General features: G+C 55.2%; 1 long non-coding RNA gene across 1 annotated transcript; it reads left to right on the top strand.

Annotated features, from left to right (window-relative positions):
• The first annotated feature begins 2,057 nt into the window (after positions 1–2,057).
• On the top strand, positions 2,058–7,479 carry LOC123478262 (uncharacterized). Its single transcript, XR_006653427.3, has 3 exons — positions 2,058–2,527; positions 3,113–4,308; positions 6,029–7,479. It is a non-coding gene; the product is annotated as an uncharacterized lncRNA (long non-coding RNA).
• Positions 7,480–15,810: the final 8,331 nt, after the last annotated feature.

Below are 15,810 nucleotides of genomic sequence, written 5' to 3'. Positions count from 1 at the left end.
TGTTAGGCAGCAACTGGGGCTCTGAAGCCAGGGCCTACACTTTCTGACTGTGGCGCCACCTAGTGGACACATCTGTACCTGTGAGGACCATAGCCCTTCTGGCCCAGAAGGAAAACCAGCAACTTACCCGGTCACACACTTGAGTCTGGACCTTTAAGTCTCAATCCACAGGCCAGACACTCTCCCACCCAGCTCAGCATGCATGGCACATTGCCTGTTCTACACCTTCACCTTCAGACCGACAGGGACTCAAACTGGGACCTTCCCTCAACTTCCAGCCCCTGTACTGAAATTTGTGCACAAAAGTAACTATTATTATAACAGAGCAGAATGCAACAATCCAAATGGCCGTTGAGATGGTAAACACTGACTCTGGAATATTAGGTGATTATATTGTGAGTGTGCTGCTCTGGGAGCATCTCCAACAAGCATGTTAAAGAACAGTGTTTAGCCCTGGCTAGTGTGGCTCAGTGGATTGAGTGCCCACCTGAGAACCAAACTCCCCCATTGGATTCCCAGTCTGGACACGTGCCTGGGTTGGGGGCCAGGTCCCCAGTAGGGGGCGATCGAGAGGCAACCACACATTGATGTTTCCCTCTCTTTCCCCCTCCTTCCCCTCTCTGAAAAGAAAGAAAATCTTTGAAAAACAACAACAACAATATTTACAAGTGTGATCCAGTCTCTAAAATAAACAAACCCAAACACCTGACCATAAAAGAGGTCACACATAAATTTGAAAATTGCTGGCGGCGGGGAGGGGGGGGTGCTAGTCTGGACACCCGCCTCTGGAGATGGAGGGGTCAGGGAAAGGTGAGGGAGGCCTTTCCTTTTACAAACCCATACTGTCTACCTTTCTAAGTTTTTAAGATCAAAGGTAAACTGAACAGGTGAGACCCAGCTCTGGCCGTGGCCGCCGGCCCTCCCCATACCATCATCTGCCACCTCAAGGAGGAGCTCTAGAGAAGACCGGCCAACTGCCTGGACAAACATATTGCTGGGGATTCATTGTTTGCACTTATTGTAGTAAATTGTCACCTTTACAAGTAGTAAGCTTCAGTGCTCATTTCGCCCAGCCTCCACCTGACCTGAGTGGGGCACTCACGGGGCCCCTTACTACACCCTCTGGGGCCCTATGCCAGCCCTCTGCACCCTTCTCTCCAAGGAGACCCAGTCTGGAGCCTCTGCTCCTCCAGGTGGACCCTCGCTGCCCTGTAACCCCCTAAGCTCCTGCCAGGCTCCAAAATAGCCCCTCCGATCCTTCTAGCCCTCTCTGCTCAGCCAGAGCCCACCCAGCTCAAGTCGCACCGCCCCTTCGAAACAGAGATTAGATGCTTATGGAACACCTACCACGCGCCAGGTTTTGGAGAGTGCAGAGGCCCTGGCGAGGGGCGCCCTAACCCCATCGACCCCGCCCCCTTCCTCAGGAGCCTTGCACTGCTGGACCCGCCACCTCCTGCTGCTCCCGCCCCTGGGCTGGAAGGCAAGGCTGGCCCTGCCCTGCCGTGGTTGCAGCGGACTCTCAAATGTAAGTGCCTGTAGCTTCAGGCCGGCAACACCCGGGAGCCGCACCATGTTACCCTGTCTGTTCTGATTTGTGGACCAGAAAGCGGCGCCTCTGACCGGCCTCTGCAAAGAAAGGCAATTTTTAAAACTCAGAGGATGCTGGGGATTTATTTATCCAGCTAACTATGTCCCCTGGCGACCTGGCAGCCCTTCTCTGACCGCTGGGTCTCCGACCCGGCAGGTGCAGGGGCCGATCTGGGGTTGGGGGCCTGGCTGTGCTGGGTGACTTGGAGCCAGTCCCCTCCCCTCCTGGTGAGGTGTTTCTCCGCCGGGGAGACGGACGAGGACGCCCGCCTGCCGTCTCAGCCGCGATGGATTGGCTCCCAGTGCGCCCCGCAAAGCCGCAGCAGGCCTCGGGCGGGGCGTCGCCTGCGGACAAAGAGGGGCGGGCGCCCCAGCGGCCTCGCAGGGGGTGGAGCCTCCGGGCGGTGCCCGCCCGCTGCCCCCTCTGCCCGCCCTCGGGTGGGGCTCCTCCGCGGCCGCGCCCTCGGCGGGCAGCCGGCCGGGTACTGGAACCAGGGCCGCAACGACAATAACCCCAACTTCCTCCTGCCCTGCACCCCACCGCTTCCGCCGCTGGCCTGGGGCGGGAGAGCTCTTCTCGCTCGTTTTACTGATCCGGTGTCCCTATCGATCTTATTGATTTTATAGAAGTCCGGCTTCACCATCAATATGCTTCCTTTTTGTAGGAAAAAAAAAAGCCTGCAGCCGCGAGATCTTGTCGCCCCCGCAAGGAGGGGTCTCCGGTCCCTTGCCGCCCCCGCTTGGCTGAGAGCCCGGGGACGCCAGGCTACCGGCTTCTGCGCACGGCGGCCACCAGAGGGCGTCCGGGCTCCGTCCCCTCCGCCTTCTGCTCCTGGCTGCTGACACCCCGCCAAGCACCGAATCAGCCCGTGGCTGGGGTACCGCGGGTCTTCGACGCACCTGCCACACCGACCCTGTGCACGGCAGCCAAAGCCTGCTGGTAGGGAAAGGCTGGGGCATGTGTGAGTGTGTGTGTGTGTGTGTCTTGGGGGGGACAGTCGAGTAGTCCCTGTCCCAGATCCCAACTTCCACATGCCACCAGGCAGAGGACGCAGCTGGGTGGCTGGGTGGCCTCCGGGCAGGTGCTGGCCCTCCCTGTGCCTGGATCTTGGAGAGGGCACACGGCCCGTCTGTAACGCAGCGCCCCAAGAGGCCCCATGGGTGGGCTTGCCCAGACCAAGCCCTGAGGAGTCCCCTCATTCCCAAGTGTACCTACTCCCAACGCTGTGAATTTTGTCATTAGTCAGTACAAGCCTGGGACATCCTGAAGGGCCCTTCCTTTTAACATCCTCCCTAAAGAGAAATCTGGCTGACCCAGGAGACAAATGTGCCCTGGTAAAAATGGATACAAGGCCAAGGGCAGGCATGTGATCCTGGGGAGCTGGCTCAGGGCTCACCTGATGGGTGCCAAAACAGGCTGCAACGGGCCCCATTTTCTCCTACTCCTCTGTCCTCCCCAGCAGGGAGCCAGGGCTCTGCCCCATCCAGCCTGGGGATGCTAAAGCTGGGCCCCTTCTTCCCTCAGGGCCTCTGCACACTCCCTACTCCACCGCCTGCCCCCAACATGCCCCCTGCCGCATTACTGAACTCAGTGAGCCATCTCCACAGGATGGAGGAGGTGGAGCTTGGCCTCCAGGACTCCAAGTGAAGTGGGGCCCACATTTCAGTCCACCAGCCCCAGGCCACCCTGAGGCAAGGAAAGGCTCGGCTGCCCACCATGGTGAGCGCTGGTCGCCCAAGCCTTGTCCTTCCCTGGGCCATTTGGTATTGGGCAGGGGCCACCCGTTAGCAGATACCACTGGGTATTTGCTGCTGGTAAATTCCCTGAACTTTGTGACTTTTTCATTAAGTCCGAAGAGCTGATGGAACACACAAGCTCACCAGCCTTGGCTGAGGAGGGAGCAGAAGTTGGTGGATGCTGGGGTAGTGGGGTCCTCTTTCCTCCCATTTAGGCCAGAAGGCCCGGGCCCTCCTCTGGTGCTGCCCTGCCCACCCTGGCCAGACGGTGAGGGCTGGAGCCCGGGAAGCCTGTGGGGAGACCCTCAAGGCCTCAGGTGGGAACCACCCGCTGCCTTCGCCACAGCCCTCTCTATGCTGCCCCCCACCTCGAACCCCTGTGACCTGGGATGGGCTCATCCGGGGACAGGGGCTCCATGCTCTGGGCAGAAGGCACCCCAGGCGGCATTTTCCGCTTGCGCTTCATTTCTTTGTTCTACCCACAGTTTTGACCCCAACTTTGAATCAACCTCTCCAGGCGAGATGCAGTGGGGCGGAAAGACATGTCTTTATAGGATTCACGGGGAGTGCTTCTTACTCCTGATCAGGGGTAATGAACTCTGACCTCACTGATTACCAGCTGTGTGACCTGGGGCAAGGCACTCGACCTCTCTGAGACTCCGTTTCCTCATCTATGAAGTGAGACCCAGAGAGCCCTGCCCAGAGACCTCCACTGCGAGACCCTCCGCTAGGCTGCGACAGGTCCCGGTGTGCCTTCCTCTGGCCACCGCAGAAAGACAGCCAGAGGCTCTGGGGGCCGGGACATAGCCCGGACCTTCTTTCCAGAAGCTCCTTGGTCTTTCCTCCATCTCCCCTTGCCCACCTGAGGCTCCTCCAGTCCGAGGGCTGCTGCCTGTTGATTGACAGAAGATTAAGTGCCACTGAGGACTCCCATCCGGGACAGGAATATCTCACAGGAGAGAAAGAGCTCCCTCAGCCCCTCAGGTCAGGAGCCCCATCCATGTCCCAGCTCTGCCACCGGCTGCTGTGTGCCCCCTCTTGTGGCCTCACCCCTTCTGCTGAGGGCCTGCACTCACGCCCCTGCAGTCAGCCATCAGCCAGGAAAACGTGTTAGGCTAGCTGTCCTCCCTACCTCCTCCACCCACCAAAGCAGCTCACCCAAGAATCTGGCCTCTGAGGGAGAGCCGACCCCACTTCCTTTGCCCCCACTGCCCCCTCTTTCTTCCTCCGCAGTGGTCAGTGGCCCAAGGTCAGAGGGGAGACAGACAGGGCACAGCACCTCCCCTCCCCCACGGCAGTTCTAATTACCTTGAGGAGCCGACCGGAGGCCTTCAGTTTTCTCCACAGCCCCAGCGAGGCATATGGCTGAGCTCGCCCACATTCCTCATCACTATTCTTCATCGCCTCTCTGTGCCTGTCACGGGCTTCCTTAATGAACCTTGAAGCTGCCACTGCCCCTCAGGGAGTGATCCTCAGGGAGGGACATTCCCTGCTGGAACAGATCATCCTATGAGGGAGAGTCCCCCAACTTCTGACCTAGTTAGTTCCCCGACACTACAGGCCCCTGTGTGTGCCACCCAGAGTACAACTGGCATTTGCTCCCTTCCCAAATCACAAGACAGGACCCCCCCCCCCCGCCCCCGCCTCAGGGACGGGGTCTGTCCTCAGAAGCTCAGTGCTGGGGGGAGTCGGAGACCTGGAATAGAGTTCCCTCACCAGCTTGAGCCGGGCTTTGGGACACTCGGGGAAGACAAGGCTCAGTGACCCTCCAGGCCCAAGAGAGGGAGGAGCACTTATGTTCACAGGGAGACAAGGTACACACAAGGCCACCAGCACCTGTCCCCACTGGGTCAGCCAGAGCCATGAGAGTCGGAGGAAGGGGAGAGTCAGGACACTGCCCTGGTTTGGGCCCAAGACGAGCCCTAAGCACCCAAGGGCCATCGAGAAAGGCTGTGCGTGATGGTGGGGCCCCAGGTCACTGAGGCTCATGCTTCCCCAACAGGATGGCACCCCCAGCCCAGGGCAGGCAGGGACACAGTGGCACAGCCCTCCATTCCCTCGGACCTGGGCAGGGCCCTCCCCTCATTGCAGGGGCCCCTCCTCTCAGCTAGTCTGCAGGCTTCTAACCCACCTCAGTCTCTCCTGTGCTCTGTCCCAGTCAGGACACGTGCCCCCTCCTCCGTGTCAGCTCACAAGGGCCCCGCCTCCTAGAGGACGCACTACCGAAAGGCCGCATGTGTGAACTCCAGGCAGGGCCCTGTGGTGAGCTGCACTGGTGGTGCAACAGGGGGGCGCAGGGAGCAGAAGGGGGAGACAGAAGCAGGGGGAGCCACGGATGCTCCTTCATCCTTTTGGGGCCCAATATCTGCCCACCCACACTTCCACCTCTGGTTCATCTTCTGCTCCATCCACCTCCTGCCCTTCTTGGTCAGGGCACCCAGGAAATTGTCCTGCAGCTAGTCATTTACCTGGCTCCCTTCCCCCCACCCGACCCCTGTTTGTTTATTGTACCTGAAAACCATGTCTCAGCAGTGGCCTGCTGAGGACGTTAGTGAAGGGAAGTGAGCAGACCATGTTGGATTGCCTTGGGTGCATAAGTCTTCATTTTTTAAATGTATTGACTCTTTAGAGGAGAGAGAGACATCGATTTGTTGTTCCACTTATTTATGCATTCATTGGTTGATGCTTGTATGTGCCCTAACAGGGGATCGAACCTGCAACCTTGGCACATCAGGACAACACTCTCACCAGCTGAGCCACCTGGCCAGGGCAGCACAAGTCCACTTGAATGGGACTTTCAGCGCCAAACCAGAAGTGGTTAGGAGGGCTCCTCCAGAAGCCAGGGGACAGACGTACACATAGGAAGTGCAGAAGCAAAGAAAGGAAATTGATGCTTGGCTGGAGCTAAAAGCCTCATTGGCTGTTTGTGATTAGTCGTCTTTATTGGTGTGATTTCAGAATCTGGAAGCATGCACAGGCTTCGGTTTGGGTTGCTTTTGTGGGCCCCCGTGCATTACAGCCACATCAGTCTAACGGCCTCCTCTCGTTTCAGTAATTTAACAGCTGATCCCCCCAAGGGCCTCTGCCACCCTTGCTTCCCTTCCGAAAAGGTAAGCAGTGATGCCCCCAGGAGCCCAGAGCCGCTCTAATTTGCTCCCTCCCAGCAGGGGACGATGCTAGCCGTTTCCCAGGCAGGTGCTGGGCAAACATCTGTTCTCCCCACAGAGGGCTGGGGGTGGGGGGGAAGGCAGTGGGAAGAGGTCTCATCACCCCTATGAGCCTCTTTAGCTACCGTGTCTTAGAAGTGGTGCCATAGTTCTATTTAATGCAAATCACCCTCGGAGAAATGGTTGTTGGCTCTTCCTCTTCTCCCCTCTGTACCCTCTGACTGTTCCAGCCAGTGATCAAGATTGGGCTGTGGGTCCGCAGGACATGGGTGGGAGCCCTGACAATGTCCAGGGTGGCGCCCCAGGGAAATGCAGCTCCCATGTCGCGAGGGGAAGACAAAGAAGCCAGGAACAAGGAAAAGAAAAGGTATTAAAATAGGCTTAGCTACTTTGGGGTTTTCCTTTGTATGTATTTTTAGCAAGGATTGTGTGCCTAACTCTGCATTTAAATAGCTGATGCCTCCAGCCATTGTTCCAGGCCCTGCACCCTGCAGCCTGGCAGGCTCTCTGCAGCCCCAAGTGAAGGCAGCTGGCAGGGCCCGGCCCACCCAAGCCGGGGAGAAGGCATTAGTTTCCAGGACCCTCCTACCAGAAACCTCAGCAGCTGGAAAGCAAACAGAAGCAGGGCGCTCGGGACCTGACGCAGGGCTGGGAGAGGAAGCTCACAGGAGGCAGCCATGCCGGAGCGAAGCGTCCCCTGCTGACTGAATCCAGCGGAGGGCTGACATTCCTCCGCCGGATCACCAAGCCTGGCAACCCAGGAAGGCAGCGCTCCTTCGCACTGTCAGGGCTTTCTTTGAGCACTTTTCCTAGGAGATGGGGGTCAGGGAAGACTTTCTTATCACCAGGTCCTACCTGAAAATGCCTGCACCTGTCACATCCTCTTCTCTGGTCTATGGGCTAGTGGGGCTCTGGCCACCTGGGAGGAGCACGTGTGGCTGGGGAGGTGGTGAGAGTGTGGGTGGGGGCGGGGGGGGGGACCTGGGGACCAGAGTGAGAGGTTCATGAGGCAAACTTGCCCTCTGCCCGTCTTTGTCCAGGCGGTCAGCGAGCTCCACGCAGAGTAGGGCCCATAATCCTGGGCAGGGAGGTCACCATAGTGTCTATGAGCGACTTTGGACTGGGGATGAGGCAGTGTGATGTTGCTGTGTGCGATGACTTACACTTTTTACCCTGGGGACAGTTAGTTATCATTTGAAGTAGCCTGGGCAGCAGCCCACCCTCCAGAGGTGGCTATGCCAGCCCTTCAAATGTGCGCCTGATGGGTGTGAAAAGGAAATTTTCTTTGGCAAAGTGATTGGCGTTGCAGACCTGCGATTGGCTAGAAAGCCTGAGCTGGCTCTGCAGAGGCGAAGGAGAGGGACGAGGAAAACCCGGTCCTCCGAGTCCAGAATCCTCCCTATTCCTGCGGTTCCCCTTGGGGGACCATCCTGTTGGCTGATACCACGGAATACCGTTGCACGTGCTTCCGGGCACCCTTTTCTTGCCAGATGTCTGTCCGAAACCCGCGACCTTGCTGTTGGGCAGCCGCAGTGACCTCGTGCAGGTTAACTTCTCTGAGCGACATTTCCCGCTTGTCGATTGAAGACGATAACCTTGCAAGGTGGTTGTGAGGCATCCAGTTGCTTCCAAGGGTCAAGTTTCTGCTGCAGCGCCCTCCCGCAGCGTGGCCGAACCAAGGTCAGAAGTGGCGTCCTGGCACGCTCAGGCCCCAGCTCCGGCTCCTGGGAGGGCAGAGGCGGCCCTCGCTCGCGGGGCTCCACCTTCCGAGCCTGGGTGCTCCCAGCGCCCCCTCCCCTTCCTCCCCCGCCCGCTAATCGCGGACATCTGGCGGCCGGCTGGCTCTCTGCGCTCCCTCCGTCGCCCCCGCGCCGGGAAGCCTGGATCTGGCGCCCTCGGTTTCGTCGCAGCCGCAGGGTCCGCCTCTCGCCCCGAGCGCGTCGCTCCCGAGGGCGCCCGCCCGCTCTCCAGCGGCAGCTGCCGCCTCCCACGGAGGGGACGAGTCTGGGAGGCCCCGGGGCTGCCCCTCGGCCCCGCCGCGGCAGGCCTGGAGGGAACAGCCCGCCGCGCGCAGCAGCGCCCCCTCCCGCGGCACTGAACTTGGCCCTCGCCCCTCCCCCAGCACTTGAAGCAGCTGCCAGGAACTGAAATATTAATAGGCACAAACAAACTTCCTGGAAAGATTTTCGACTCCGACATAGATGACTCCGCCTTCCTCCATCAAAATAAAGAAATGGAAGGCAGCTGCGGGGTCGGGCGGCAGGGGAGCCGGGGACGCGAGCGGCGGGCGGGCAGACGCTCCCCGCCGGCTCTCGGAGTAGGCAGTGGACGCCCGGCGAAGGGCTCTCCTTTGTAAGCACGGCCTGGGCGCGCGCATCCGGGCACGCGCCGAGCAGCCTCGGGTCCCCAGGCCGCGCGCCTGGCCCCCAGCGGAGGCGGTCTAGGCCAACACAGCCCCCGGGGGCCGGCAGGCGGCGGAGGTCCGGGAGGATTTACGTGCTGCCGTGCGTCTTTGGCTATCCTCCCCAGCCTCGCCGCCCACTGCCCGGCCCCACAGTCCCTTTTCGGGGACGGCGCGTCCCGCAGGGTTGGGGACCAGGTGGTCACATGACGCGCGCGCGCCTCCTCCCGGGACAAAGCGCAACCAGCCCTCCGCGTTCCGCCGCGGGGGCATTTATCACTCAGGATCCTCCAAGCAAGTCCATCCCCCACCCCACATCCTTGCTATTTTGAAAATGCATTTTGGAGTATCGGCGGTGCTGCCTCCCGGGGTCCTCCGGGCGGGGGGCAGTTGCAGCGAGGGAAGCCAACCCGCCTCTCTCCTCGCGGCTCCGGAGGTGACAGGCCGGCAAGTGCCGCTCCACCCGCCGCTTTTCGGGGCGCTGCGGTCCTCGCGCTCACTCCCCCGTTTCAGAGAGAAAGTTCCGGCGCGGAGGGTTGCGATGCCCACCCCAGACCACTCCACTCCCCCCTCCCAGCTTGGGCTTCCCAGCCCCAGCTTCAGGCTTCTGAAGACAGCAGCTGCCGCTGGATTTGCTCCACCTTTTCTCCCTGCCTGGAAGCCGTTCGTTCCTTCCTTCATTTAAAATATTTACTGAGCGTCTAATAGGTTCCAGGCATTATCCAGACACTGGGGATAGAACAGCAAAAACAAACACACAAACCTCTGCCTTCCCGGAGCTTATATTGCAACAGAAGAGGCATAACGGAAGTAAAATTTATTAGATGGCGATAAGGCCAAGGGAGAGAAAGGGAAGGAGGGTGTGAAATGTGCACTGAGGAGAAGTGGGGTTTGGGGTGATCGGGAAAGCCTCACTGAGAGGTCGGCAGTGAGTTTTGAATAAAGGCCTGAGGGAACCGAGTGAGCCAGCCACGCAGATTTCTGGCGACCTACTTTGTTCCCGGACAGCCAGGAGGCCAGTGCGGAGGAGGCGCCCAGGAGAACGTGGGGACGGAGAGGGCAGGGTCAGCTGTTGGAGCGCCTTATGGGCCACTGCAAGGACTGGGCTCCTCTCCTGCGTGACATGGAGTCCTGCAGGGTTCTGAGCAGAGGAAGAACTCGGCTGACTTCACGTACAAGCAGCCCCCTGGTTGGAGAACAGATTGCGGGGGCAGGGCCAGAGCAGCGAGACCAGTCCCGAGGCTCTGGCGGCAACTCCGGGAGATGACGGGGCGTGGCTTAGGCTGGTGGCCACGGAGGTGGGAAGAAGTGGTGGGACTTTGGAAATACTTTTTCGGCTTTATTATCAGGCCAAATATGAGGAAGGAAGGAGAGAGAAGAGTCAAGGAAAGCACCAAGGTTTTGGCCTGGGCAACAGAAGAAAGAGCAGCTGTTAACCGAGATGGGGACAACTGGCTTTGCTGGTTTGGTGGGTGGGGTTAGCCTCTCTCTGGGGCAGTTTTGAACAGGTTACGTGGGAGACGCTCATTACACAGCCAAGTGCAGGGTTGAGTAGACACTTGTTAGACGGGTCTGCACAGCAGAGGGCATGCGCTCTCCGGAGGTAAATATGGGAGATCATCAGCACAGGTTTACTGGTATGACGATGCACAATTTTCTGGTGTCATCCAGCTCGGCGCTGACCAATGCAGGAGCCACTAGCCCCATGGGGCCGCTGAGCACTTGCAATTAGTGGAAAATGTGCGACTGAGTAGCTCAATTTTAATTAACTTGAAATTTAAAAACTGCTATTTGATTCACTTACTGGAAAAAAATTCAGAATGTTTGCAACAACTTGGTTATATGAATCTACTTTTTCAACTGTGGAGCTTATCAAACTAAAAACGGATCGAGAATTTCCAATAAAAATTGGGTGTCCGATTTGAGATCTGCTGTGTCAAACATATACTTGGATTTCCAGGATTTAGTCTCAAAAGAGTAAAATATCTCATTAATAATTTTTATATCAATTACATGTTTTAGTGGTTTAAATTGGCTCTACTGGGTTGATAAAAATTGTATTAAAATTTTGTGCCCTGGCTGGTGTGGCCCAGTGGATTGAGCGCCAGCCTGGGAACCCAAGGGTCTCCTGTTCCATTCTCAGTCAGGGCACGTGATTTGGGGCCAGGTCCCCAGTAGGGGGCGCGTGAGAGGCAACCACACATTGATGTTTCCCTTTCTCCCTCCCTTCTCCTCTCTCTAAAAGTAAATAAATAAAACTAAAATTTTTTTTTTCTTAAAGATTTTATTTACATTCAGAGAGAGGACAAAGGAGGGAGAAAGGGAGGAAGAGAAACATCAGTTGTCTCACCAGCCAGGGCTGGTATTAAAATTACCCGTTTTCCCTTTTACTCTCTTAAAAATGGCTACGTGGAAGTTTTTAGTTCCACACGTGGTTCATGTTAAATGTCTCTTGGATAGTGCCAGTCTAGGGGAATGGGGGAATTGAAGCCGGTAAGATGGGGAGGGCTGAGCAGAAAGCCTGGGAGGAGCAGAGAGGGGAGGCAAACCGGGCAGGTGTGTCCCCACAGCCCCTCAAAGGGGGTGTGACCAGGAGAAGGGAGTGTGAGTCCTGTATCAGGAAGTAAAAAAAGACACTGTTGCCCCTGCCAGGAGCCCATAAAGAGCAGCTTTATGGGCTTAGAACCTGAGCCACAAGCAGATTCGAGAAGAGTCACTATTACTTAAGAAACCCACCACGTTGAGAAATGATTCTAGACATTGTACATCTATTTTTATAACTATTGAATCATATTGTACACATTGTATAATTCACTCATTTCCGGCATACAATTCAATGAATTTTTAGCAAATTTACCATGTTGTGCAACCAGCAGCATAAATCAGCTTTAAACTATTTCCATTACCCCAATAAGACCCCTGGTGCCCATTTACTGTTAATCCCCATTCCTTCCCTGCCCCAGGCCACCGTGACTGTCCCTGTTCTCTCTGCACGGTTTTGTCTTCCCTGGCTGTTTCATAGAAACAGAGTCACACAATGTACAGTCTCTTGTGTCTGACTTCTATGCATGAGCAGAATGTTTTCGAGGATCAGCTCCCCTCCTTTTTCACCGCTGAGTAGTATTCCACTGTGTGGATATACCCCCTTCGGTCTGTTCACTCCCAGTTGATGGACATTTGGGTACTTTCCACTTTTTGGCTGTTAGGAATAATGCCGCTTAGAACATTTGTGTGTAGACCCCTTACATCTGTTATGTCAAATCCTCACGATCCTGTGAGGTTGAAATTATCATCCCTACTTTATAGATGAAAACACTGAGGATGATAGAGATGAAGGCTGTGAGGGCACACTCAGCTACCATATTTCATCAGCACTAGAAAATACTCTTTTCCATATTTTCATGTTTCTGAAACCAGGATGCATCTTGCAGTCAATGGTTTGTCAGAGTTTATTTGGCAGCCTCTTCCCCTTTCTTGGTAGTACGTAAATATTAGTGTATCTTACAGGCAAGGGTACCCTAAATTTGATGAGCTTGAGCTATGGTACGACGTAGCCCCTCTTACAGTTCACCTTGTGTCATCAGGACACTTGGTTGTAGGTGACAGATAAGCGACTCAGAGGGGGATTTACTGGCTCAGTAATTGGAAGGGTTCCGGGACAAGGTCATCGGACTGAAGGAAGAGAGGCAGGGACTCTGACACCGTGAGGTCCCCGTCCGTCTTCCATCTCTGCTTGTCCTTGCCAACAGGCTCTCTTCTTCCATGGGGCAACCCCAGCTTAATAGTTCTGGGAGTAAAACAACCCCCCAAACCTCCCTTCCTACCTCTGTGCATCAATCCAAGGGAGTAATTCTGATTGAACCCGCTTTGGCCACATAAGCACCTCTGGTCCAATCACTGTGGTCTGAGCAATGGGATACTGCCTGGTCCAGGCCTGGCTGGCATGCTCTTCCTTGTGGCCAGAAAGTCTGTCGCCAGTAGAAGCGGGGTAGGCCTAGTGAGCTGGGCACCACCACCACCATTGTTCCCTCAGGCCACTACCACATGGCATCACCTGGTGTCCCTACAGACATTACAGACTAAGGGGGTCTTCAGAAAGAACATCTCAAGTTTATGGTTCATTCATACTGTTGTGAGGTGATGTTCTAAAGAGGTTAATTATACTTGCAAGAACTATGTTGTTTGAAAGATTTTAAAAAGCAATGAAATATGCATGTAATATACTACTAGATGTAATTATGCTTAAACTTCTCATCAAGTAAAGATTTGTTTGCAGACAGTTCTCTAATAAAAACAAGAAAAAATCATTTAGGATACTAAACCTGTGAATTTACCATGTTGAATTTAAGCCCCAAAGTACGGGCTTAGGCAGGGATGTCAAACTCATTTTCACCAGGGGCCACATCAGCCTCGAGGTTGCCTTCAAAGGGCCGAATGTAGTTTTAGGACTGTGTAAATGTGACTACTCCTCAACAGTTAAGTGAGAACTTAGTGTTGCCACCAGGTAGAAACAAGGTGGAGGGCTGGATAAAACAAGTGGAGGGCCAAATTCGGCCCCTGGGCCTTGTGTTTGTCACCAGTGGCCTAGGGCTTATGTTAAGCTCTCCCTTTAAACTCTGTACCATGTCTTTGCCACCCCCCCCCCAATAAGGATCACTTTCTACCTCCACCCTTTGCCTCACTTTCCCATCCTCTGAACCCCATTTGCATCCATCCAAACCTTCAATTTAACCTCAGTGTCTCTGCACAGTCTTCCCTAATAGTTCCAACAGAGGGGAAGTTCTCCCCCTTCTAGGTTTCCATATCCCCTTTGCTAGGACGAGTTAGATGGCATCCATCCAAGTAGACCTTATGGTGGGATCATTTCCTGAGCATTAGTGTGTTTTCCCTCCCTGCGTTTCCATCTTCCCCTTTTAGGGAGTAGCTGGGTTCTCCCTTGCATTTGACTCAGGGAAGGGTAAGTCACAGGGCTTGAGACACTTCCTTCCAGTATTATCTGGGTAGAGGCTAAGCTGCTTCAACAGCGATATCCAAAAATACAGTCATTCAAACAAAGTAACAGTTTACTTCTGTCTCATGTACCAACCCTGAGGCAGACAGCAGTGGTTCAAGACGGATAAGCTGCTCTGCTCCACATGGTCACTCAGGCACCCAGGTTTCCTCCATGCTGTTGTTCCTCATCTCCTGCTGTTATCCTCCTGCTGCAGCTGGGACAGCATCTCATCTGTGTTCCAGCCCGCAAAAAGGGGCGAGTTCAGTGAAGTCCATGCCCAGTGTCCTACGGCCGAGGCTTAGAAAGTGCACGCCTCACTTTCACTCACATTCCATTACCTGGAATTAAATTTCATGGATATAGCTAGCTGCAAGGAATGCTGGGAAATGTAGTCTTTAGCTAAAGCAACATGTCCTAATCTAAAACTCAGAAATTATAGAGGAAGGGGAGAAGATATTTGGAGGCATACCTAGCAAATTAACACATTCTCCTTTCCGGCTTTCCTGTGCCAAAAATGGGTGTCATTAAAGAGATTATGCTGGGTGCTCCAGGGGGTGGGGAGAGGTGACAAGCAGTGAGACCCAGAGGAGAGCGCCTGGGGAGGAAAGAGGAGCCTGTCCACTGTTCTGTGGCTGTGTAATGAAATGTCCTGAAATTCGTGTTCAACAGTGACACCATTTCCTTTGCTGTTTGGGTGGTGTTTGGTGGGGACAGCTCGTCTGCTCTGTTCAGCGTCAGCACGGCCTTGGACTTGATGTCTCGGGCTGGAATCACCGAGGGCTCGCTCACAGGCCTAGTGGATGCTGGCTTTTGGCTGGCACCGCAGCTGAGCCTGTGGCCCAGCCATCCACATACGGCCTTTCTGTGTGGCTGCTTGGCTTTCTGAGAGTATGGGGCTCGGGTTCCGAGAGAGAGAGCTGAGCAGAAGCTTCTTGCCTTTTCTAATCTAGCCTCAGAAGTCATGCAGCATCCCTTCGGTCACACTCTGTTCACTGGAAGCAGGTCACCACGGATGGCCCATGTTCAAGGGGAGGGGAATGAGACTCCACTCTTTAGTGGGGGGAGTGGTTGAGAATTTGGGGACCTGTTTCAAAACTCCCACAGGTTCTGGGGGGCCTATTTGCTGTCAGTGCCTGGAACGGGGGCAGGACTTCAGAAGGCTGGCTGCTCAGAACACCAGGGAAGGCAGCACCTGCAGATGGGAGCCCCCACTTCCTAAGTGGGTTAGAAGCAGCAGAGCCTCTAGACTTGTAGGGGCCACATGGGCTGCGATCCCCGGAGTCCCAGCTGACAGCGCCACGGACCTATGACCAAACTCAGAGACCGTATGATACCCGGGCACTTCAAACAACCCCGTGACCCTAGGAGGTGTATTTGCTAGGCTGCTTTCCACTTCAAGTCCTGGCAAGTCCAATGTAAACCGACCTAAAAAACAAGGGGACCTACTTCTAGGTGTTTGCTCCAGAGAAATGAAAACTATATTCACATAAAAGCCTTATAGATGTGCTGACCGCAACTTTAATAAGTCATTGAAAACTAGAAGCAAATGTTCCTCAATGAGTGAATGGAGAAACAAGCTGAAGTTCATCCAGAGCATGAAACCCTGGTAAAACAAACTATGATACATGCAACATGGAGAATCGCAAAGACATCATGCTGAGTGGAAGAAGCTAACATTGGAAGTTACATACTGTTGGAGTCCATTTATGGCATATATTCCGTGTATATGGCTTTGTGGAAAAGGCACAGTTATAGGGATGGAGAACAGATTGGTTGCTGTTCAGGGTTAGAGGCCGGGAAGAGAGCTGAACCCCAAAGCAGAACATGAGGGATTCTGGGAGGAGGGTGAAGCCGTTCTGTATCTGACTGCAGTGATGGTTACGTGAAGCTAAACAAAGGTTAAAACTCTCAGAAGTGTGCACACA

Source organism: Desmodus rotundus, chromosome 10, assembly GCF_022682495.2.
Source record: "Desmodus rotundus isolate HL8 chromosome 10, HLdesRot8A.1, whole genome shotgun sequence".
In the NCBI taxonomy this organism is placed as follows: Eukaryota; Metazoa; Chordata; class Mammalia; order Chiroptera; family Phyllostomidae; genus Desmodus; species Desmodus rotundus.
This window is presented reverse-complemented; position numbering and strand designations above follow the sequence as displayed.